General features: G+C 28.8%; 1 protein-coding gene across 5 annotated transcripts in view; it reads left to right on the forward strand.

Annotated features, from left to right (window-relative positions):
- Nucleotides 1-12,158, forward strand: part of LOC107443568 (putative polypeptide N-acetylgalactosaminyltransferase 9) — a 286,844-nt gene that overhangs the window by 12,161 nt on the left and 262,525 nt on the right. For 2 of the 5 annotated variants that reach the window (XM_071178431.1, XM_071178434.1), the window contains exon 1: nucleotides 1,166-1,418. The exons of 2 other annotated variants lie outside the window; for them this stretch is intronic. The gene's annotated coding sequence lies outside the window, so the exon portion shown is untranslated. Of the gene's footprint in view, nucleotides 1-1,101; nucleotides 1,419-12,158 lie in introns of those variants that run through there. One more of the 5 variants, XM_016057486.4, reaches the window with a different exon arrangement.

The following is a 12,158-nucleotide window of genomic DNA, read 5'->3' on the forward strand; positions in this document are numbered from 1 at the left end:
AAAAGTATATATATACACACACACACATATAATATATATAAATAATATATATCCATATCTAATATATAAAAATAATATATAATAATAATAACAATAATATGTAAGTAAGTTTTTCTGTACCTCAAATTAAGAAATTTCTAAAGACATTTGGCGGTCATGATTATTGTATTCATTTAATTAATAACATAAGTAATGAGATAATCAACTGCTTCTCCTCTTCCTTTTTTAAGTTACCTTGCTCTAATAAAACTCTGTATGCAAGTGGTCAACTTATTTTAAGCATCTTTACATCAGCATTACGCGGAAAACAATTATGACGAATAAAAGTGGGGAAAATTGGCATTTAATAGAGTTCATTTTCAGTTGATTCGATCTGCTATGATTTAGTTAAAAATTATATAATATATTAATATATGTAATTTTCTCTAAATAAAAACTATACATTAATTTAAATTATATAATGCATATTCTCTATGTAAAAATTATGAATTACAATATTTAAACAAAATGGAAAAAAAAACATTTGTTTTTATTGCTTTTTTTATTTTTATATATGAAAAAAAGTAAAACATTCTTTAAACCTTTTATTGTATTTTTAAGTCATAACCCAAAATTTATTCATGTTTGAAAGAAACTATAATTTAAAATGTAAGAAAAAAAGTTTCAAATTGAAGTTAAGTTTTAGTCTTCTTTTCTTGTTTTTTTTAAGCAGCTTAACCCGTCAATCAGAAACACAACGTAAACTCTAGAGTTTTCGTACTTATCAATTCATACTGAAACGAGCAGCTTTCACGCATCTTCAAGTACCTTTCTCCTTTTGATTTTAACAGGCAATTTACGCTTGATGATGACACTTCTATTCTCTATATTTTTCTACATTTTTTCTCTTTTTTGCCGAACGAAAAATTCTGATAAAAAATTCCTTCAGGCGCTCCTGAAAAATGAGGGGAAAGGAGAAAAAAATCTAATAATAAAGCAAGCTCCAAATAGAAGTAAAAATATGGCATCGACTTTTGTTCCGATTTTCCTTACTCCCTTTTTTTACCTCTTTCGGGAAATGTGTGACGTCATGAACGGAAGAAGCATTGTTTAACGGTCTCGTGGTGCGGTGGCGCTGCTGCTTTCGGTAAAATCGTCCGGTCTTCCCAGCAAAGCTTTTCTCTTTAGTTCGTGTTTAGGTTTTATTGGGATTCATTCAGAATCGTCTGCTCAAAACGTGCACAATCCTTGAATAGGGAAGACAGAAAACGTGCCATCGTTTTCACAAATGAGAAAACATGTTGCCACTTATGGAATAAAATGCAGTCCTAAAGTGTAAGTCAAACATTTCAATATCATCGTGCTATCTAATGAGCCTCAATCACATTAATTCCATTGCACTTTATAAATGAATGATAAAGTAAAATGGGCGTTCAGGGGTGGAATTGATTTAAATCAGCTGTTAAAGCTCTTCGGAATTCGAGCACGTTCGGTAAATAGATATGGTTAGGTAAATAATTCTGACACCACTGAACAAATGTGTTTATTTTAATGGGACGTAAATTGGTTTATTAAATGATCGTTCGGAAATAGAAACTTTTCTGACGATTGAGTCGCTTTCTTTTAATTCAAATAAAAGAGAAGAAAAAATTGACATACAAGGAGAAAGAGCTGACGATTTTTTTCCCTCTTGAGTGGTAAAGTTTTTGAGATTAATGTAGATATGTAGGATAATGAAACTTAAAGATAATGCAACTTAAAGATAATGCAACTCTAATGCAATAGAATACCAATTGAAGGAATTAAATGAAAATTAAAGATACATATTAAAAATTGAGAGGTTAATGGTAGAATATGCTGAGTAAACATATAAATGAATATACCATGGAATTTTAAGCTAGAATTAATGTAAAGAATTTCTGTTAAAAGAGTTAAATATAAATTAAAGATCCTTGCAAAATTTTAAGAGTTCGATACAAATGTATATTAGGTTGCAATTTTAGGCAAAAGATATGATTTTAAGTTTGAATTTATTTTATAAATTTAAGCAGGAAATTGAGTGCAAATTAAAGATGAATATGAAATTTGAAGAATTCTGTGGAAGAGCATGTTAAGTTACTATTTCAGGAAATAGGGAAATAGCTTTCGAAAATAGGGAATTTAAGAACAAAAAATAACTGTCGGGACTAATTTATTTCGCTGGAGGGTACTGATTAAGATATCCTTGGTCTGTAACAGACTGTTGTGTTGAATAACCTAAAGAAGAAGAAAAAGAACAAATGAAGAAAGAAATATTTACGCTACATTGAAACAGATTTCTACTAAAAACTGAATGATTTTACTGTGTTAAGCAGAAAAAACATTTTAACAAAAAAATTTGCATGCTTTAATTCATCATTTATTTGTTATTCAGACATTCTGCAATTTTAACGAAACGCCTGTTTGGGCATTTACGATATTACCCAAAATGTGTTCATAATGTAATCTTGAATTAATAATTTAATTAATTTAATGATAATTTAATTTGCAGGTTTTACCAATTAATTTAATCATTGAATTAACCATTTCTAAATTTGGTAAAATTTTAATTAAGAAAAGTTTTTAGTTGAATTAATGATTTTTTTCGAGAAATTTGTTTTATCCGTACTATTTAGTAATACAAGCTCATCCATTAGAATATTAAGAACTTGATCCTTGTGAATTTAACTGTATTTAAACTACTGTTCAACTTCAAGTATTTGCTCGTCTAATCATTTCGCCATACAGCGAATACAGCTAGATAAGAGCCAATATCCGGCATTAAAATTTTTGTCCTTGGAATCGACATTCTTTATTCTTGTTTTTTTTTTTATTTAAACAGGGAATAAGATGTATTAATCATGGAGCGTAAATATTTTATTATATCGGTTTCACGCTAAAAGGTGTTAAAAATAAGCGAATAAGAATGGCTATAAAATTCGTTTTAAAGTACTTAATTTCATTCTTTCCTTGTATCCTGGGCGAGTTCACATTTGGTTCCTTTCAGTTTTTTTAATTGAAATTATTTATTTATGTTAAAACAATAAACATCTACAGTCTAGGAAAATAAGCGACCAGTTAAATGCATTCGATTAAAAAAGATGTTCGCATTTTAAACTATAAAAACGAGTTTGCGACCGAAATGTGTAGAAAACTGTTGTGTTCAAATATTGACGACTTTTAACCTAATTGATTTTTAAGCTGTGACTATGAAAGTAACGAATGTATGACTAAGAATTTCATCGTGTTATATTTTGAACTTAATAATTATAGATCCAAAGGATCTAGTTTTGAAGAAAAATTGAGGATCATGAACAATTAAGTGCTTTGTAGTACTTGAGACAATTAAATCACTTGTCATAAAGATATGCGTAATTTTCGAGTTTGAGACATTTTTCAAACAGAAGCCATTTTAAAAACAAAATAAAATTGGTAATTAACTCTGATTCTTATATTGCACTGTTTTTAATAGTCATTATCAAAACTGAATTAAAATTTAGACCAGTGGGGTTTTGATAATCCATCATTAAACTAAAAAAATACGTTACCCAACGTGCAGACTGCACCACGTGTAAGCCTTTCAGGCTAAAAACATCATGTAACAAATATGGTTGACAGACTTGCTTGGTGTATTACAGGCAACTAATTGAGCTTGACCAATAAATTTTAAAAAGGAGGTAACAGATTGGACAGCTGTAAATTAAAAAAACCAGAACCAGGAAATTAAAAAAAAAATCAACTGTCTTTTTCAGATATATTAAAAATGGATTTTTTGAAATAAATAAGTATAAGTGGTTTTAAGTTATTTTACATATCGGAAATGGGTAAAATATAAAAAAGGAAATTTGGCATTGCCGTTTTGGACAGCCTATTTTTTAGGATAGCTCTTTGCTAAAAATCTATAGACAATAAAGCGTTTGACAAATTCTTATTATATTGTACACAATAACTCTTAATCGCATGTATTTTTGAAAATCACTTACATCTAAGCCAACAGGCTGCTAAATTAAACAATTAAAAACATGCTTTAGTCTAACATTAAAAATGCCTCAAATTGGAAATTCATTTTGCGATGAAGTTAAAATTTGATACAATAATTATTACAATATATTTTTAACTATACTTTGGTCACTGTTAATTTTAACATAAAAATATTTTGTCAAATTTTATAAAATTTTGCATGTTAATCAAAATAATAAAAATTATCAACATTTTTTATATTGATAAGAATAATATTGCATGGCATCACATGAACACTTATTATTCGCCAGACAGTAAATAAGTAGAATGATTTTTATAAAATAAATATTTGGAGTGTTTCTGATTTTCAACAAAAGATGGCGATCTTTGTCTTACTATAGGTCTTGGTACCTAAAGATGCATGGGTAGTTGGTGTTCCAAGATCGTGTGTGTGGGAAGTTTACTTACAGTAGATTGCATCTCGCTGCGCGATTATCAGGGAAAATCGAACGTTTTCAAAATAAAATGATTTTTTAATCTTTTCAGTTTAAAATTTTTTTTTGATTCATTTAGTTGTAAACAATAAAAAACTACAATAAGAACTATGACATACCAATTCTACTGAAACATAGCTACTGATAACTGGTTAGAAAAATCAAAATATTTAAGAATTTACGAATGATAGCAGTCACAGAAGACGTCTTTTATGAGATTACAATTTTTAGATTTAAGAGATAGCATTTTTCATGAAAGATTCGAACTTATTCATTCTAAGATTTATGTCGACACGAGTTTATTTTAACTGATATTAATGGTATAAGTTTAACTTGAATTTTTTTCTCTGAAACTATTTGTAAAACTGGTACTTAAAAATACAGTGTTTGACATTTTAATCTGATTAGAAATAATTAGTTATTAAGCTTAAACTTATAAAAAAATAGGAATTATGCTTTCTTCATAATTTTATAAGAAACTGGAATTTAAGTTTTTCTAACAAAATAGTATTTTTTTTTTAACTGTTAATCTTTAGATACGTCCAGTTTGAATCAATTATCACAGCACTAATACCTAGAATTGACAAAAAACATGGGTTTAGGGCAACTCAAATGCGTAATTAAAAAAAGCGTTTTTTCCCTTTATAAAAAGCACCAAAAATCAAGCGTTATATTGTGTAACATACAATTCTTGATGTTACATTCCTGAACACTTTTGAATAAGTAATTTATCTGAGTTGATTTCTTATTTACTTGCTACTATTTTCAGTTTTGCTTTGTTGTATCATTTTTTGTTTAGTGAGTCAGGCCGAACTCATGACTTTTTTAAAAAATGACTAGCATATTTAAGAAAATTATAGGAATTTTTTTTTAATTAAGTGTTAATAAGAAAAAATAAAATAGCAAATTTGATGATTTGTTTAGTTTATTCCGACGGTATAAACCATTTTGAGTACTCTGTGGTTTCATTATGGTTTCAGATTTTTTTTCAGCTACGGAACCCTAAGCAATTGAACATCTTATGGCGAAACCCTAATTTTATAAAATGTTCATAAGCAGGTATAAATATGTTAATAAAAGAAGAAAAAAAACAATTTATAAATGAAATTAGAAACATTCAATGTGAATGAAATTTTTTTATTGTTCCATTAAAGAATCTCAAAATTAGGTTTCATGTTTGGCACTTGAATTAACAAGTCTGCAGGGGCTACATTTTTGCTATGCGTGTTAAGTCTAGTAGTTTTTGCCGTATAAGTTGAAATTAAATAAAATAAACTGAGTTATAATTTTTGAAAAGGAACTGTTAGAATGGTTATTAAGGAAGAATAACTCCTTATTTTTGAATTTGGTTATTCTATTTTAAATTTCAATGCTCGAAGAGAAATACTGATGCAACCATGTTCTTTCAGTAATTTATTTAATGCATTGTTACTGGATGAATATTTTTTTGAAAATTTGCTGCTTCATTTGTACAGCAATTTTACAAAAAATAATTCATGAAAATAATCTTAATATTAAATAAATAATTGGTTGTTGGTTGGATATAAACCTATAACAGGTTTCAGAATCATAAATCATCATAATCATCAATCATCATAATCAAATCATCATCATAATTATAATCATCATAATCGTAAAAAGTCCTAACTCACGAAACTCTAGTGACCTCTCCATGGAACCATAGTGTTCAGAGGAACACCATTTGGGAACCACTGCTCTAACACATGTAATCTAAATCGTTAGTGAAAAGCTCTAATGTGTATGTGTTACGTATGTGTGAGCATGTATGTCTTCAAACGATTTCATTTCTTTTTCGCTTTGATACAAAAAACTGAAAATAGAAATTTCAAGTGACCGCGCATTCATAATCATAAACACTTAAACTTTTACAAATTTCTTTACGAAATTTCTTTTCTTGCGGGGGCAACGAGGAGCAAAAACAAACTCAACAATAAGACGGACAGAAATGAAATGTTAAAAGCGAATTGTTCATACAATTAAATGAGCCATATTTTTAATTTAATAGTATCAATTTACGAATTTTTAAATAATAGTTTAGAGCTATAATTTCTCTCTTGTTAATACTTCATGATTAATACATGAGAGAGATTCGTTTTATCAACAAAGTTTTTACCCGTCCATACATTTTTAATCTCTAACTCTTCTTTTGTTTCTAAACTCAGAATAAATATGTTTAAACTATTGTGTCCCCAAACGATGAAATTTATTACTTGCGTATATTATTAGTTTCAAATGTAATTTTAAAGTAATATTGTTGATCTGTATTGTACCTTTTCATTTTTAAGAAAATGCATAATTTTTTTCCTTCTAATTCTTGAAACTCCTACACTCTTCAATAAGTCTGCTTAGCTTCACAATGCTTAACATTCTCGTTGCTTTACCTTAACTAGGATATGAAGCATTTGTTTTCAACTAGTTAACCATAATCTGATTAAATATTCCTAAGAGATAAGATATATTCTTAGGGTATTCAAATGTCTCTCATCTTACTTATCTTATTATGAGCATTTCTCTCATAAAATGAAAATTATGTAAATCCCTGATGTGGAAAATTGAAATTCCTTGCACCTCTAGGCTAAGTGAAAATATTCTATCTAAGATGTTCAAAGATACTAAAAGGAATGTTATTGGATTATCCGATATGCATATCGTTATAAATGTATTTGATTTTTAGTAATATTTCGAATTTAATTTTTTCCTAAAAGGGAATTCTACATATTGAAATGGAATTTTAAAAAAATTATAATTTTCTATTCCGTTATTTTATATGGTGCGTTGACAGGTTTTCAAATGTCACTTGTTTTTCTTGAAAATTTGCTTCTGAGATTAAAGTACAGTTAGACTTCGTTTAAAATTCACTTTTCTGGAACAACACTTTTAAAATTAAATGTTTAGTTTTCTACCATTGTCAAATCTAAGGTGTATATTCATGATTTGGTTATGTTTTTGATGCAGGTTATTTTGATAAGAAGAGTAGTAAAAAATTCTCTTAGAGTGTCATTTGATCATTTCCCAAACATTTTGGTTGAGTAATATGACAAGTCGTTAGGTACTTATCTCGTGTTTTTCTAACTTTAGTTTTCATGAGAAGATCAGGAAGAGATCTTCCTAGCGTGTCATTCGATCATTTCCCAACCATCTTGGTAGTGTAACATGGCAAGTCGTTAGACACTTATTTTGTGTTTTCTCTACTTTAGTTTCATAAGAAGATCAGTGAGAGATCTTCCTAGTGTGTCATTTGATTATTTCCCAAACATTTTGGTTGAGTAATGTGACAAGTCGTTAGGTACTTATTTCGTGTTTTTCTTACTTTAGTTTCCATAAGAAGATCAGGAGGAGATCTTTCTAGCGTGTCATTGGATCATTTCCCAACCATCTTAGTAGTCTAACATGGCAAGTCGTTAGACAATTATTTTATGTTTTCTTTACTTTAGTTTCATAAGAAGATCAGCGAGAGATCTTCCTAGTGTGTCATTCGACTATTTCCCAAACATTTTGGTTGAGTAATGTGACAAGTCGTTAGGTACTTATTTCGTGTTTTTCTTACTTTAGTTTTCACAAGAAGATCAGCGAGAGATCTTCATAGTGTGTCATTCGACTATTTCCCAAACATTTTGGTTGAGTAATGTGACAAGTCGTTAGGTACTTATTTTGTGTTTTTCTTACTTTAGTTTTCTTTAGAAGATCAGTGAGAGATCTTCCTAGTGTGTCATTCGATTATTTCCCAAACATTTTGGTTGAGTAATGTGACAAGTCGTTAGGTACTTATTTCGTGTTTTTCTTACTTTAGTTTTCATAAGAAGATCAGGGAGAGATCCTCCTAGAGTGCTATTCGATCATTTCTCAACTATCTTGGTTGAGTTATATGATATGTCGTTAAACAATTATTTCCTGTTTTCTTTACTTTAGTTTACATTAGAATAACAGAGAGAGAAAGAGAGAGAGAGAGAGAAAGAGAGAGAGAGAGAGAGAGAGAGAGAGAGAGAGAGAGAGAGATTCTTAATGTGCTTGAGTAATATGTTAAACCGTTAGACACTTATTTTATGCTTTCTTATCATTGGTTTACATTAAAGAACAGAGAGAAATCCTCTTAGTAAGTTATTTATTCATTTCAAAACATTTGATCGAGTAATATGATACATCCTTAGACAATTATTTTGTATTCTTCTTACTTTGATCGTTATAAAAAATTAGTGAGAGAGCCTCCTAGTGTGCCATTTGATCATTTTCAATCACTTTCTGTTGAGTTCTCTGTGATAGGTCCTTAAACACTTCTTTCGAGTTTTCTTTAATTTGGTTTTTGTAAGAAGATCAGGGAGAGATCTTCTTAGTGATCATTCATTTTATCGTTTCCAATTCATCTCGATTGACTAATTTGTATAATTGTTGTTGGGTGCTTATTTCGCGCTTCCTTCCTTTTGATTTTTATGAGAAAATCACTGAGGCATCATTCTAGTGTGTTATTTGATCCTTTTCCACCCATCCTGGTTGAGTGAATATGATATTTCATTAGATACTTTTTTTGAGGTTTCTTGTTTATTTTTGTTTACCCTGATTCAATGAATATGATATCCCGTTAGATGCTCATTTTGAGGTTTCTTGTTTATTTTTGTTTACCCTGATTCAATGAATATGATATCCCGTTAGATGCTTATTTTCAGGCTTCTTATATATTTTTTACTTACCCTGGTTAAGTGAATGTGATATCCCGTTAGATGCTTATTTTCTTTCCTTCGAACATTTTTTGGAACATTAAAAGTATCTTAATTTATTCATCATTTTCAAGCAAGAAAGGTAAAAACATGTTTAGTTTTTAACGCTCTTTTGATGATTACTTTGTCACTCACTGCTTATCTAGATAAACACATTTATTTTAATAAATTCTTTCATTTGGATCGTTTTAATTTGCTTTAATATAATTAAATAGAAGATATTAAATCCTGATATCGTTCTCCAGAGGGCTGCTGCTAATCAAGTCATTTAATTGCTTCATTCTTTTGTAATATTCTCTTAAATTACCCGCAATCATTTTATTTCAAAACAATTAGGACTGCTAATTTCGCAAATATAATTTTATTGCTAATGGAAAATTCTTGTTTATTTTTACAAAGAAGCTTTTAGTATATTACAATTATTTTCTTTACTTGGTTATCGTTTAAATAAAATAGAGATACACTTCTTAGACTTCTTCGAATTGAAAATTTGAGATTGAAATTAAAACTCGAATTGAATTGAAAATTGAATTGAGGATATGGATAAAAAGTTGTCCCTTCATGGGTTACATTTTTGATATGCTCGTTATGTAGACATTCAAAATTTTGTGTTTTGAATCAATAAAACAAACTTTCCAGTCAACAAAAAATTTTTTCATTAAATTTCAGAGTTACAAAAACGACAAAATTTCTTTTCTGATATTTTAAAACAATTTTGATAAATAAAGGTTTAAGCTTCGTTTGGTTTTATCATTAACATCCATAAAGATTATAAACGTTATCTCTGCTTTTAAACAATTTTGCATTGGGACAATTAAAATTGTCTATAAAACTTGTTAATTTTTAAACAGTGTCTTTAAACTTTTCCTTATTTTTTTAGACATTAACTTTTAGTTATTCTTGGATAACTGTAAAATCCATCATATTTGTGCAAATTAATTGCAAACGTATCGTTGTTATAATAAAGAAAAGAATATCACAGTATCTGATCAAAGTACCAAACATTTGATACAATTGTAGAAAAAAAAACAGTTTGATGTCATTAAAAAAATCTAAAAAAAAACATTAAAATAATTTAAAAAAGATAAGCAGTTAAATCATTTTGTAATGCTAATTAAATAAGAATTTTAAATGTTATAGTACTTTTTTTTCATTACTTCCGAATATAAAAATTAATAAAACAATTACAAAAAATAATAAAATAGTTCCAAAAAAGCTCAATATCAATAATAATTATATTTATATTTAGTTCAAAACATCTTTAAGATGAAAGGTAAAAATTCTTATAAATATGTCTCAGTTCATATCATATCTTCCGGATTATAATCTTTCCATTTACCGAAAATTAAATAACACGCCTCGGAAACGAGAAATAGCATCTATTTTATGCACGGCACACTTCTTAATATTCTCCAGCAATCAAGCCATTAGCGTGTTAAACCTACAAATTGCACTGCCATTTTGCCTGTTTCCTTTTGTTCTAGAATGCTCCCCAAGTATTCCAGAAGATCTGCCAGAGACCTCCTTTGAGATATCTCTTTTACTAATTATTGTGTATTAGATCTAATGAACCAACAACGCAACCGTGAATCCGACGTAAGTTTGCGCCAGGAGCGCTTTGTTTCGAAACTGCTGATCGAAAGAGATGGCATTAAATGCAGCGAAGCTTTGTTATCCACTGGTAGAAGACCTTTAATTTGGTCGTTAACTTGGCACCCCTAGGCTTGTGTGCGTTTGACATACTGTTTCCAATCTTCGCAGAAGTTGTAAATGTAATACAGCTGGTTTGAAGATGCCTATTGTGCCCCTGGTTAGTTATGTATGCACTGAACATTAATAAATCCCTGTTTCTTGAAGTGGAATAGGTTTAACGTATTACAATTCTGATGTTAACAGGAGTTGTTTCTAGTCATCATTAGTTTAAGGAGGATCTGAATCATAAATATGTCTTTTACGTCGCTCTTCATTTAGTAATAAGCCATGAAATATTGGCTATTGAATATAGATTGATTTTTTAAAATGCACTGTTCTTTTTAAAATTTTTTTTATTTTTCATTTCTTTACAAAATTTTAGATTAAATAACGGAATTAAGTACCGGCACTTTGAGTGATTCGGCCGTAAAATCTTTTTTACCTTAAAATATTATACCGTAATTTTGCAGTAATATTTATGCAGTTAGAGTGATTCAGTTATATAACGGTAATTATTTCTGGTCTTTAATGATTGTGTATCCATGGACGTTTTAGATAGTATTATCAGTCCGTAGATATTCGTTTACAGGTATTATTTAAATTTTTAGATTTAGATTTTCAGATTTTTTAGAAGTATTATCAGGTAGGGTACGTCACTTTTTGTTGTTACATGTTCAGGTAAAAATTGTTTTCACGGTAAAAAGAGTGACACCCTGAATGACAGTAATTTTTACTATAATTTGACCCGGAGCTTTGTGCAGTTTATTAAATAAATAAGTGATCAAAATCCATGCATGCCTTTATGAAGGAACGGTGACTGAGTCAGCATTTAAAAGTCTGGGAGAATGTTTCTACAAACTACTCTAATAGAAAAGTTATGAAAATATGCATGTTAGCGTTCTTTTCGAACATGAAATTTAAATGAAAACTGGGAAGTACATGCAAAAAAGTAAAAATAAATTGGTTTTATAAGTTATTTAAATATGAAGGNTTTTTACAAAATTCCAGATCAAATAACGGAATTAAGTACTGGCACTTTGGATGACTGCCGTAAAATCTTTTTTACCTTAAAATCCGTTTTTACCGTGAAGTATTATACCGTAGTTCTTCGGTAATATTTATTTAGATAGAGTGCTTCAGTTATATTACGGTAATTACTTCTGGTCTTTAAAGATTGTGTAACCATAGATGTTTTGGATAGTATTATCAGTTCGCAGATATTCGTTTATAGGTATTATCTGAATTTTTATATTTAAATTTTCAGATTTTTTAGAAGTATTGT

The sequence above is a fragment of the Parasteatoda tepidariorum genome, chromosome 1 (genome assembly GCF_043381705.1).
Source record: "Parasteatoda tepidariorum isolate YZ-2023 chromosome 1, CAS_Ptep_4.0, whole genome shotgun sequence".
Classification (NCBI taxonomy): Eukaryota; Metazoa; Arthropoda; class Arachnida; order Araneae; family Theridiidae; genus Parasteatoda; species Parasteatoda tepidariorum.